This window comes from Carassius carassius, chromosome 24, assembly GCF_963082965.1.
Source record: "Carassius carassius chromosome 24, fCarCar2.1, whole genome shotgun sequence".
Lineage (NCBI taxonomy): Eukaryota > Metazoa > Chordata > Actinopteri > Cypriniformes > Cyprinidae > Carassius > Carassius carassius.
This window is the reverse complement of record NC_081778.1, coordinates 26,980,544-26,993,478: the sequence shown is the minus strand read 5'-3', so window position 1 is coordinate 26,993,478 and position 12,935 is coordinate 26,980,544.

Genomic DNA, 12,935 nt, shown 5'->3' with positions numbered 1-12,935 from the left:
TATAAATTGAATTTGCAATATTGAGTTTGGAACAACTAGTTCTATTTGAATGGAGAGTAGTTTGCCATTTAGTTAACCCATTTCAAATGAGAATCAGGATGTTTTATTTTTTATTTCAAGGAAGGCTGATAATTCTCATGTGACTTCATTTAGTTTCAAAATAAGACGATGGTGATTTAAACTGTGTTCTCATATGTAGATTAGATTTTGTCACCTTGGTGTTTGAGCACCCCACTGCCTCCATGTGAAACATTTACTGCTGTTATTTATGTTTGGTGTAATGATACCAGATGAGGCCCAGGTCATAAAATTGATCTTGAGGCGTACCTAAACGCCTAGTGATTCTGAGAGATATTGAACACCTCTTTTACTCCGATGCAGCTTTTGTAAAAGCACATGGCACAGATTTCCCGAATTGTTGTCTTCACTTTTCATTGTCGTTTGTTTCTTGGTGAATGAGAATAAAGGGTGGGAAATGGTGTTTTCAAAGAATCTTAAAGCTTATTAATGGTGTTGGTTCAGATTATTGTTAGACTAATACTTGTGCCTGCTGGCATAATAACAGAGAAATGGTCATTCTGCTTAATGTCAGAGAATTACAAGCAGTCTTGACATTGCATATTTTTTCACATTACATACCTTTGTATATATAGGTAGGATTTATTACTATTAATTACTTTAATTACCGCCTTGGAAGACCTTGTTTCCAGCTGACCAAGACCTACACAAAGTCAATAAAAGAACGGCGATTGCTAAAACTGATAACACACATCAATAAAGAGTGAGAAGCAGATCATCTGCTACAACGTATTTGAGCGACTGGTAAATGTTCTGATAGACAACATTCAACTGGAAACAATTCAGAAGTTGTATAAATCTATTCAAGGGTTGGAAGCTGTATTAAAGGAAAATGGTGGTAAAAGAAGTAGGCTATTGGGTATTTTGTCCGAACCCTGTGTATCAACCCCTCTGCTGTCTACATATTGGTTATTGTATATGTACGATAGGTACTCGATTAGATGGTTCATAATTATAACACTTCCAAAAACATTTGTTTCCTTGAGCTTCAGCAGTTCTGCCATCGCCAGTGAGACAATGCGGTCACTCCGCAGCCACTCAGGCGAACTTGTCACATAATTTCTCACTCATCATCTCCCTATTTTCAACCCATTTTCCTCCCCAGGTTTTTAGCAGGTTTCCTCTTCCGCTATGACTTCATTTTTCCGCCCTGGTTCATTTCTTTTCTTTCTCTCCATCTCTGTCTCTCACCTCATTCTTGCTTGTGTGTTCATCCATCAGTCTTCATCCTTCACCGCCGTAACCATGGTGGCAGATCCATAGATGTGTGAATAAAAAAAAAAAAAAGAGTGCTCTGCTCAGTGCCACAGGCTGTATGGCTGCATGTTAGGAACGAGGACAGCTTGGCAAAGCCCATATACGCCTAGTCAAATATTAGTTATATGGAAGTTGGATAGCATTGATTTGCTGGATGTTGTATACCTTGAATGCACTTCATATATGCCAAGTGCATTACCAGATTTGGATCAAACCTGTCTGGTTTACAGTTACAGCTTGTACAGAAGGCTAAATAGAAGGCTTCAGTTTGTTCTAGAATGTTTTCTGTGTTTCTGCGGAACTGCGAAACCCCAATTGTAAAGACTTTGAATTAAAAAAACAAACACTGACAGCCTGTGTGTGATGTGCAGATGGCTCGAGCTCTTGGGCTACCAGAAACAGTAGGCGCCTGTGCGTTCTCGATTGAATATAAAGGATACTTACCTTGTAGTCCAAGCACCATTGGTTCAGTTCGATACGTGCTTGACGGAGGCATTTAAGCATTTCATGTTTGTGCAGCCGCACTATATCTCAAAGGACGTTTCCATGGTAACAGTTCTCATGGTTCTGCATGAAGAGTAGTCGGAGAGGAGGGGCTGTTTTGTGCTATAAAGATTGAATGTTAAGCAAGAGCTCCTGTGGATTTAATGGAGGAGACAACATTACCGGGAGAATTGCTGAGATGATAGCCTCCCTTTCCAGTTTCACAGAGCCACGACTTTGTTTGTAAAGCAAAATTAATTACCCCCTAATCAGCATTCGTTGTGTTGTTCCATGTGTGTGACCTAAAATATGCAGCTTAAGGGTCATCGAGTTCATTCGAGTCTGTATTCTGGATGGTTTTGAGCGGGTTATGAATCAGAGAAGACTTTCAGTTTGAAAGGAGCAAAACTGGGATTGTGCCACCAGCCTGTCAACAAACTCTCAATTAGGCCTTCTCTGTGTTTGCGCCATGGGCATTTGGCATCCCGCTTTTGCAAATGTAATGTCTTGCTGCAAAGATAGACAGAGAACTTGGAATCCTGATAATGGTTTTCACACCATCATCATGACAGCTCATATTAATGTTTTTTGTAAAGTAAATGGCATGAGGTATACATAAAATTAGAACTGAATTCTCAACACCACATCACAGGAATCTGCAGACGTTTTCCTTTTTTTTTTTTTTTAGCAGATTTTTGTCAAAATAGTTGGAAATGAATGTATTTAGATGCATTAAAACAGAACTGAGAGTAGTACACTTGTATTGCAAGCTGAAAGTATTATCAGAATAAAATAACTGACTGAAGGTGAGGATTTGTAGAACGTGAATTATGAATGTTCCAGTTCTGCAAAAAAAAAATTTGAAACTTTTTACAGCATTCTGGAATCACTTCTGTATTATGTGCATGTGACCAGGTAGTGAGATTTGTTTACTTTTATTTTCAAGGGGTCAATTGTAATGTCTTATGGTTCAATCTTTGCAGATTTGAACCAGCATCCACCAGCCATCATTATGTTTAGTAGTAGTTTAACAGAGAACTCAGAAAACCAATGATAGCTTGCATGATGCTGTACTAAATAATTATGTGTTTGTTTTTCTGCCTTTTATTTGTCTTATACTAAACATCAGATCAGACTTTAGCCTCTCTGCTTCCCCCGCTAGCTCTGGAGCACCTATGGTGTTTCTGAATACAACACAAGTTGACGTTCATAAAAAAAAATAATAATAATAAATAATGTTGGAGTTTGAGGTAAAATTTGTTATAATAACAAATTTGGTAATGTTGGTTAAAACATTATTTGTAGTCTAATAATTTTTCTTGGCCACTGACATAACTGGAGCCTATTGAGTTGCATGACTATAACATCACCACAACTAAGCTGAAAATCCTTTCAATATTTATTTAAAATGTACATGTTGGACAGTTTGAATCAGAATGTTTTACTAGAGAGTGAGTATAAACAGAACAAGGCTGCGAATGCGGTGAGTAGGTGAGTTTTCTTTTTTCTCCTGATAATGTTTAAATGTCCCAAACAATCTCTGTAGTCCCATTTAGCCATTTGTTAGCCATCTCTTAAAAAAATCACAAGGTGGGGATTACAGATGTATTTTATGTCATAGAATAAAATGTGAAGATATGTGAACCACAGAACTTTTTTCAGGCATTTAACCAAAATCCCATTTAAAATATATATATATATATATACTGTATATATATAAAATGACTTTGAGACGATGTAACTAGAAGTTCAAAAATGCCATCCCATATCGTCGTTTTTAGGACTATTCCTGGAACACTCTATTACCACCTTTTTTGGCAATAGATAAATCTAAGTGTAATTTAGTTTCCCAACTGCCTGAGTCATGCTCTGCGAACAGCCAAGCACGTCAAGCTCCTCCCAGAAAAAAATAAAATAAATGCATTTTTTCATTTCTGATGGGTGAGAGCAGGAATATGACTCGCTCTGAACTAAAGAAGATTCTGGGACTTTGTAATGTTTTCCTGGAGAGGTTCCTTCGCCCTGAAGTTGTGTGCTGGACCCGTGAGAAGCACAGGTGTGTCCTCCAGCCTGCCTGCAGAAAGGAAATTAGATCCAATACCACGCTTCCCAGTGGGAGATTGAGCCCATGCCAGAGTGTTTATGTGTGGAGGTAAGTGTGATGTCTTTTGTTTTAGTGAGGCCTGTTAATTCACCATGTTTCTTATGACCTCATTGTCTTCAATAACCCTGTTACTATCAGTTGCATGTTTGTGTAAATCTGTTTTTGAGACTCTTGCATGTACGAATATCAGGAAAACAAAGTGATGGACTGACTTTAATTACTCCACACATCTGGAGCACTAAAGTTCAGACTTACTACATGATAAAATACACTGTATTCATATCCAGATACACGTTGTTTTCTGACGGCGTCTCTAAGAGTCACCGGCATAAATTTTGTAGGAACCCAGAGCCAGGAACCAGCTGCTTCCATGTCTGAAGGCCACTAAACCAGTACTCTTTCAATATTTATTACAATTATTCTGTGTTCCTTTTATGTGGGTTTCTTGTGGATGTGACAGGCTTGTGGACTGGTGAGCTCCGGTGCTGGTGTTGGAGAAACTCATTAAAAATGGAAGCTGTGAAAGTAGGCTAGCGGTTTACTGATGTGGAAGCAATGGGTAATGAGAAAGGAAAGCCATTCCAAGTTCTACATTGACTATCCCATGTCACTGTTTTCCCTTGTTCCGTTCTCTGCATGAAGAGGTTGTGTCTGCATTTTCCCAATTCACAATTTCCTAGTGAAATATCTCATGTAAGTCCTTGCCTCGTAATTGCACTGTTGAGAGTAAAAAATATAAAGGTACACACTTGATTATGTGCTTTCATTACTGCTCTAAGTTGTCTAAATATTGAAGCCAGTTTCTGAAGCTGAGGAATTAAGTTTAGTTCTGGGTCTGCCAAATGTCAAATTTTAATCCATCCAGATTAAGGCTGCCTTTTAGTTCATAACCATTTCTGCCTTCTTAAATTAAATTTCTGGGTTCAATACAGCATCTACGAAATGCTGTCAGTTACCACTAAAAACTATAAAATGTGACCTTTCTTTGCAATGCCAGCGTCTTGGATTTGATTAACAGTGAATACATGATGAAACTGATTAAAATGTATTCCAACAATGCAATACAAGTCTCTTTGCCGAATACATCAATGTAAAATGTAAATGTAAGGGCAGGTTTATAGAAAACTTGTTTTTGTGTTTAAAAAGGTGAGACGCTTGGCAGTGGAATGTAAAAATATGCAAGGTCTTGAGATCACGTGTGAGACACTAATGCAACAGTAATAAACAACAGCATTTTAGTGTGTATTTACCTAGAGAAACATTGGCTAACCACACAGACTGGGGAGTACATACAAAACATTTTCTAGCAGATTCTGCATGATTAAGACACAGCAGGAAGGCAGTAGATTAAAACGAAAGTACATTTAAAGCTGTCCCTGACTGAGGGGTCTCATGGATTTGTCCCAGTAAAAAGAAATATGTGACCCTGGACCACAAAACCAGTCGCTGGGGTATATTTTTTAGCAGTAGCCAAAAAAACCCCAACAAAAAACATTGCATTGGTAAAAAAATATAGATTTTTCTTTTATGGCAAAACTCATTAGGATATTTATTAAAGATCACGTTCCATGAAGATATTTTGTTAATTTCCTACCGTTAATATACCAAAACTTAATTTTTTATTTTAGTAATATGCATTGCTAAGAATTTATTTGCACAACTTCAATGGCGATTTTCTCAGTATTTTGACCTTTTTGCTCCCTCAGATTCCAGATTTTCAAATAGTTGTATTTCGGCCAGATATTGTTCGATCCTAACAAACCATACATCAATGGAAAGCTTATTTATTCAGCTTTCATATGATGTATAAATCTTAATTTCGGCTGGTTTTGTGGTTCGGGGTCACGTATGATTCAGCTGGAGTTTAAGGCTTGTGCACTTTTCTATAGCCCAGTCATCTCTTTCATCTGACTAATGCCATTTTATTATATATCTAATTGGCTCATTATTACAACAGTGAAACATGCTTAAAGCTCTAAGCTTCCATTTTGATTTACAGTTGCTTCCTAAGTGCAATTAGTGAAGGTTTTTTATTGATTTACTCCTTTACTAATTGGAAAGAAAGCTAGACTCTATTTTCAGAACAGACCGAGCATTAATGAACACATGTAAAGTGAACTTATTTGACACTCCTCATTTTCTGACTATTATACCCTGCATATCACAAGGCTGAGTGCACTTTAGCCAAACATGCCATTGTGCTTTGAATGTCTCATTACCTTCGTTCCTTTTGTTTCCAGTTATCTGAGTCCTTCATTAGAATCATGAGTGTATTACACAACAATGAACTTCATTGTGCTCTCACTCATTTTGTGACTTGGTAACAGTTAATATAGCCATCTATTAAGCTGCGTGGGCCACTGCTGGCAACCAGACTGCACCATGCAGGACGAGAAGATTTGTTTTGTTGTATTTGTATATGGAGAGACAACTGTGTATTTTTTTCGTTTAATGTACATATTCCGTTGGCGTTTTGCAGCAATTAACCACGTTTTGCTCTTCCTGTATTCCTCAACATTTTGCCAACTAATAACAGAACACAGCACTGCTTAATACTAGCTCTGTTGCAGAAATTCTGTCAGTCCAAGTGTCTATCCAGCAAATGGTCAGTGTACCATGTGCCACGATTAGCTTGCAGTGTGTACCTTGTTCTATTTCTATTCAAGTGTCTTTCTAAAGTCTGCGGTAGGAGCATCATAACCGTCTCTTTCTCTCGCTGTCCTCTTTCCATTCAGGTTGTCACCTCTCCTGCCAGCATTTTTGGTTTGATGCCACAGCAAACGCACACTTGGCCTGCCTGTATCAGCCCATTCCTGTTGCCGTCAAGTCTGACATCTGGATCTGACAGATCTCTGATAGGTTATGATTCACATGAACCATATGTTGTCATTGCTGGTCTGTCATCTTTTGTTCTCTATAAACAGTTCCCAAATGGATTTTTACTTTATCTTCTTGACTGAAGTGTTATACCTTCACAAAATGTCCAATTTGTGTCATTCATATTTAATTTATGCATTTAGCTGACGCTTTTGTGTAAACGCTTTGTAAACAATTGAGCCCAGCTTTGAAGTCTGCATGTCATTTTGAGGTTGATGAAATTGAATACATTTGTTCAGTGTAGTCAACATCTGATATATCTACATTGGTTGCCATGGTAATGACTAAAGTGTCAGCATGATGGCAAGAGGCTCTTTTCCACAACAACCGAGAGTAGCTGTCAGTATGGAACTAGAGGATGGAAATATGGAAAATTTTAACTCTCTTGATTTCTATTACATTGCCCTGTGATTCTGAACTACTTCAAATCTCAGTTGTATTATAACATTTAAGTCCTTGCATGCACTGCATTTAAAACAATTCACTTTTTCTCTATTAAATACATGGCAAATGTATTATAGTTCAAGATATAAGGAACAGAAGAGTTACAATTAATGCATTTGTATGTGGCTACAAACTAATCCAAATTAAGCATTCAGATTTGAATGCATTTCCCAAAATCTGATTTTAAAAATATCCAAGTAGGGTTTACCTGTGGTTTAAATTGTTCCTGTGGCTTAAATTTAATTAGGAAAAAAATAAAGAAAAACACACACACGGTCTGTGTAACAGTTTGCAGTGTGTATGTGAGTGTTTGTGCGTACATCTGCGTATAAATGGGAAAAATATATAGAATTTTTTTATGTAGAAATCATACATTTAAAATATCAATCAGAATTTTGGGGTCAATGTAATTTTAAAAAAAAATTCAGGACACATTAAATGAATCAAATATAACAATATTTTGCAACTGTTTATTCCACAAAATCCAATAAATGCAACCTTGATGACCATAAGAGACTGCTTTCAAAAACAATTAAAAATCCCTAAAATATATATTGTTTCACAGAATTTTAACTCCTGCCCTTGCTAATGCTAATGCTATGCAGGAACACCTTATGTCAATACAGTTTTCGTCTCAACATTTCTATACATAAATATAACAAACAAATATCATTGATCATCATGCTAATCCACGCTGCTGTGATTAATGCGCAACAATAAGGAACCAGGAATCATGTTTCTGTAATCTGTTAATATGGCATTAATATGTCACCACTCGCACAAGTCAACATGAGTGTGCAAGTGAAAAAACACAGCATGTCCGCTGTATAGCAATGGAGCAGAGCGGAGAGACAGAGCATTGAGGGAACACAGACGGGGGGATGGGCTGCAGCTAATGCTGAGGAGGGGGGCTGCACAAACAGTTTAGTTCTGCTCTGGTTGGCAGCACATAAGTCTGTATGATGCATACTCCAGCCTGTCCAGAGCCAGGAATAGCAGCAGTGTGCTAATGGCACTTGAATAAAGGCAAATGAAATCGCTCACTAAAATTGGACAATAGAAGATTGGAAAACTGTTGCCTGGTCTGATGAGTCTCAATTTCTGCTGCGACATACAGATGGTAGGGTCAGAATTTGTCGTAAAGAACATGAAAGCATGGATCCATCCTGCCTTGTCTCAATGGTTCAGGCTGGTGGTGGTGTAATGGTGTGGGGGATATTATCTTGGCACACTTTGGGCCCCTTAGTACCAACTGAGCATTGTTTAAACGCCACAGCCTACCTGAGTATTGTTGCTGACCATGCCCATCCCTTTATGACTACAGTGTACCCATCTTGTAATGGTTACTTCCAGCGGGAATATGCACCATGTCACAAATGGAACAAAATATTCCCATAATGGATGTGCAGCCGGCAAATCTGCAGCAACTGATGCTATCATGTCAATACGGACCAAAATCTCTGAGGAATGTTTCCAACACCTTTTTGAATCTATGCCATGAAGAATTAAAGCAGTTCTGAAGGTAGAAGGGGGTCCAACCCAGTTGTGGTATATAGATGGAAAAGAATAGAATTTACGAGGAATGGAGTAAGATGTAGGGTAGTATTAAGTAAATAAAAGTGATATTTTCAGTTCGAACTGTCCTTTGTAGTCTTCTGATATCTGATTTTGTAGCTGAGCCAAACCAGACAGTTATTGAAGTGCATAGGACTCAATGACGGTTGAGTCGAACTGTGTGAGCAGCTCCTGTGGCAGGTTAAACTTCCTCAGCTGACAAAGGAAGTACAGTATAATCTCTGTTGGGTCTTTTTGAGAGTGGAGTCTATGTGGAACTTCCACTTTTGGTCCAGAGAGATGGTGGTGCACAGGAACCTGAATGACTCCACTGCAGCCACAGTGCTCTTCATGATGGTGAGTGAGGGGAGTGCCCGGGGTTTCTTCTGAAGTCCACTATCATCTCCACTGTTTAGTGTGTTCAGCTCCAGGTTGTTAAAACTGCTCCAGACAACCAGCTGCTCAACCTCGCTTCTGTAGAGAGGGAGAAGAGCAGTGGGGAGAGCACACATCCCTGGGGGGCACCAGTGCTGATGGTGCTGCTGTTTGACTTGAATTTCCCCAGTCTCTCTAACTGTTGCCTTTCTGTCAAAAAGCTTGTGATCCATTGACAGATAGAGCTAGGAGCAGAGAGCTAGGTTAGATCTCTCTGGACGAGTGCTGGGATGATTGTATTGAAAACCAAACTGAAGCCCATAAACAGGAACCTAGTTTGTCACTTTAACCTACAGACTAAAAACACAACCCACGGCAGCAGTATAAAAGTAGCCCAATTACGTGGGAAAACCACAGACTTGGCAATACTGTTTGCAAAATGCGCTCTTGAAGGGTTGCCGTGTCCACTTATTATAAGTGATTCTTATTAAGCATACATCTTTGGACTTGTTGATTGAGCATGGTTCATAAAGCAATCCTTTTTATAGAGTTATTAATATAGACCGGTGCAGGACACAATATTTTGGTATGCGACTTATTTCCATGGTGACACATTTGGATTTAAGTTTATTATAGGCTTGCTTGTCCTTTTTTTTTTTTTTTTTTTGTGCACGATCTGGGAATCATGAATCAAGATGTACCTCTTCCCTCTGATTTCTTGCACCACAACTCTGATACTCATTTAAATATATCATTAACAACTAGTTTAGGGTATTAACTATTTTTTAAAGTGAACTTTATTTTTGATCCCTCAGTTCTGGGCACATTATTGTACTTGGGGGAACTGTTTATGTTATTTTTATGATTAAATATGTTCCATGTCTTGTTCCAATTGAAGGTACATCTATCATAACAGCACTATCAAGTTAAAGAGATGACAGGATTATGATAGATATTTAACCTTAATATTTTTCATTGTCTTCCCAAGTCATTATTGTGTTATTATTATTTTATTAAATGCATTATGGGTTAAGCATAGTAAAAAAAAAGCATGACATCTGTTTGTTTGTGTAGTGGTTACAGCTTTCAACAAGTCCAAGGACAAAGTGAACCACCTGATATTTTTGTGTCTAGTTGTGTGGTTGTGTGTTTTCCCAGTGGGGTGTTTTAGCTTTGAAAGAAGAAAAGGGATTGAAGGTGTTGTGCCAGCGGTGCTCATCATGGGGCCTTGTTCTTCACTGCTTTTCACTTCGCCCAATCAATAAAGGATCATCAATTACAAATAGGCTGTTGGAGGCTTTCAGACCATCCTAAACTAAGCATCTTCATCTATACATTAAAACTGAACACAATCCTACCATTTTTCAAAAAAAAAAAAAAGCAGCACTTTTTAGAACTGAATAAGGTTTAACAAACACATCTCATCTGTGTTCAGCTTGATCAGTGCACTGCCCTTAACCTTTCACACAGATGTATAATCAGTATCATTCATATTTAATAGCCAATCCCTCTGTGACTATTTTTAAACCTAACCTTATTAATATTAGTGATTCCTCATGAGTTCAATAAAAGAAACCTATTCCACATTCATTCATAACCTGATCATCTGTGTATATTGAGCAGGAAAACGGATGCTGTTTTATGCCTTTTTTTCTCAGATTAAATCTGTCTGTCTGTCTAATATATAACTCAATAGCAAAACTCCAGCAACCATCCAAACTAACCTAGCAGCCACCCAGAGTACCATAGCAACAGCATAGCAACACCCTAGCAACCACCCTAGCAATAAGCCATATGAACTAATTTAAGCTTCCATTCTAATAGTTCTTATTTATTTATGTGACATGTTACTGTATTTCCATCAAAATTTCAAGCTTTAAGCTTTAAAACTAATTTACACTTCAAACTATTTCAAACCCTTTAACTGTCATACAGGACGCCTACATTTACTTCACTATATTACAATTAAATCTAATCTAATCTTGACAAACTATATATTGTTGGAAAGGTCTAAGACTCCCGAATATATATTTTATCAATGTTTTTTGTTAAATTATGTAGGAAAAGTAATAGATTAATTTATGACAAGAATGCACCCTCAAAAATCTACATTATAACAGGAGTTTTGACCTTTGTTTAAAAAAAAAAGACTTCTTCGTTGCCTTTTCCTCTATCACATTTTAGAATTCATCAGAAATTATATATCGACTGAAAACTTAAAATCTCAAAATTCATCCTTTAAAACCCATTTTAAAATATGAATAAATTATATTTGAAAATATTTTAAAATAGAAAAAAGAAAAGTGAGAATTGGTCCCTATACTAAAGTGTTACTGAGACTTCTTTCAGAAACAATTTAAACTCCTACTTAGCTGTGTATTTTTACTGTTATCATTTTTGTATTCTTATAATAAATATAAAATGTATTACATTTAAAACATACACATTCTATAATCTTATCTGTGTGAATGTATGTATGTGTTTATATCATCTAAAATGTATTTATTTATTTATTTATTTTACTTCAGAAGCGCAGTGCTATTTACAACAGAGAAAAAAGTATGCATGTTGCTTATTAAAGTTTAAAAGTGAGTCAATATCTACTACAGGTGTATGGAAAAGAGTGACCAGGGCATCAGAATTTCTCCTTTTTTCTTCCACAGGAGAAAGTCTGGAACTACATGAGAGTGAGTAAGTGTTGAAATGGTAATGAAGAAGAATTTTGTCCCATAAACCTTTTAGATCAAAAGGATTTTAAGATCTAAGCATAATCTTTCTTTTCTTTTGATTTATCTGACGCTTTTATCCAAAGAGACTTACAATTGCTTACAATATATGTCAGAGGTCGCACGCCTCTGGAGCAACTAGGGGTTAAGTGTCTTGCTCAGGGACACATTGGTGTCTCACAATGGATTCGAACCCGGGTTTCTCACACCAAAGGCATGCATCTTATCCACTGCGCCAACACCACCCTTTCCAGTACCTTTATCAATGTCAGAGTGCTGGTCGGAGGCCGCAGTACACCAGATCTTCACTTCCACAGTCCCTTTGAAGCTGAGCCTTTTGGCACTAAACCCAAATCTCCCCCACCAGTAGGGGGAGAAGGAGGTGTAAGGACAGGGCTAATGAGTGGGAGAATGTCTGTTATTATACTTTTTATGGACCATTATCAGTTAAGATTGTGTTAAGAATATTTTATCGTATATCATAAAGTGTTTTATGTATTTGCATTTATTTTAGATATATTTATAATGTTTTTTGTTGCTGTCTCTATATTACTATTGCAAAAACTCATTATAATAATGCCGTCCTGACTATTCAGTGACCAGAGGAAAATCATATATCCTGTTTGAAATACGAATGCAGTGATACAGTATATAACCGCTTTAGATTCAGCAAGTGAAAAAAGAAAAAAGAAAAGCCACCCGGTGGAACTTTCTGTTGATTTTAAAGTGCTTTTCTTGAGAAGAGTGAAATAACTGACCAAAAAATGTGATCTGGCATTGTCGCAGGCTGAAATGAATTGTGATTATGTCCAATTTAAAGAAAACGACAGAACAATTAGTCACTGTACATTACAATAAGAAGAAACGCACAGAGGAGCTTTTTATTTTCATAAACATATTGAACAACTCCAGCGTTATCAAACTTGTGATAGTGGAATAGGTTTGGATGAAACTTTCAGTGTAAAGTGATGGCATTATGGTTCATTTGTTCCATTATGTTACAGAAGAACAGTCAGGCAATCTAGCACTTCTTGATG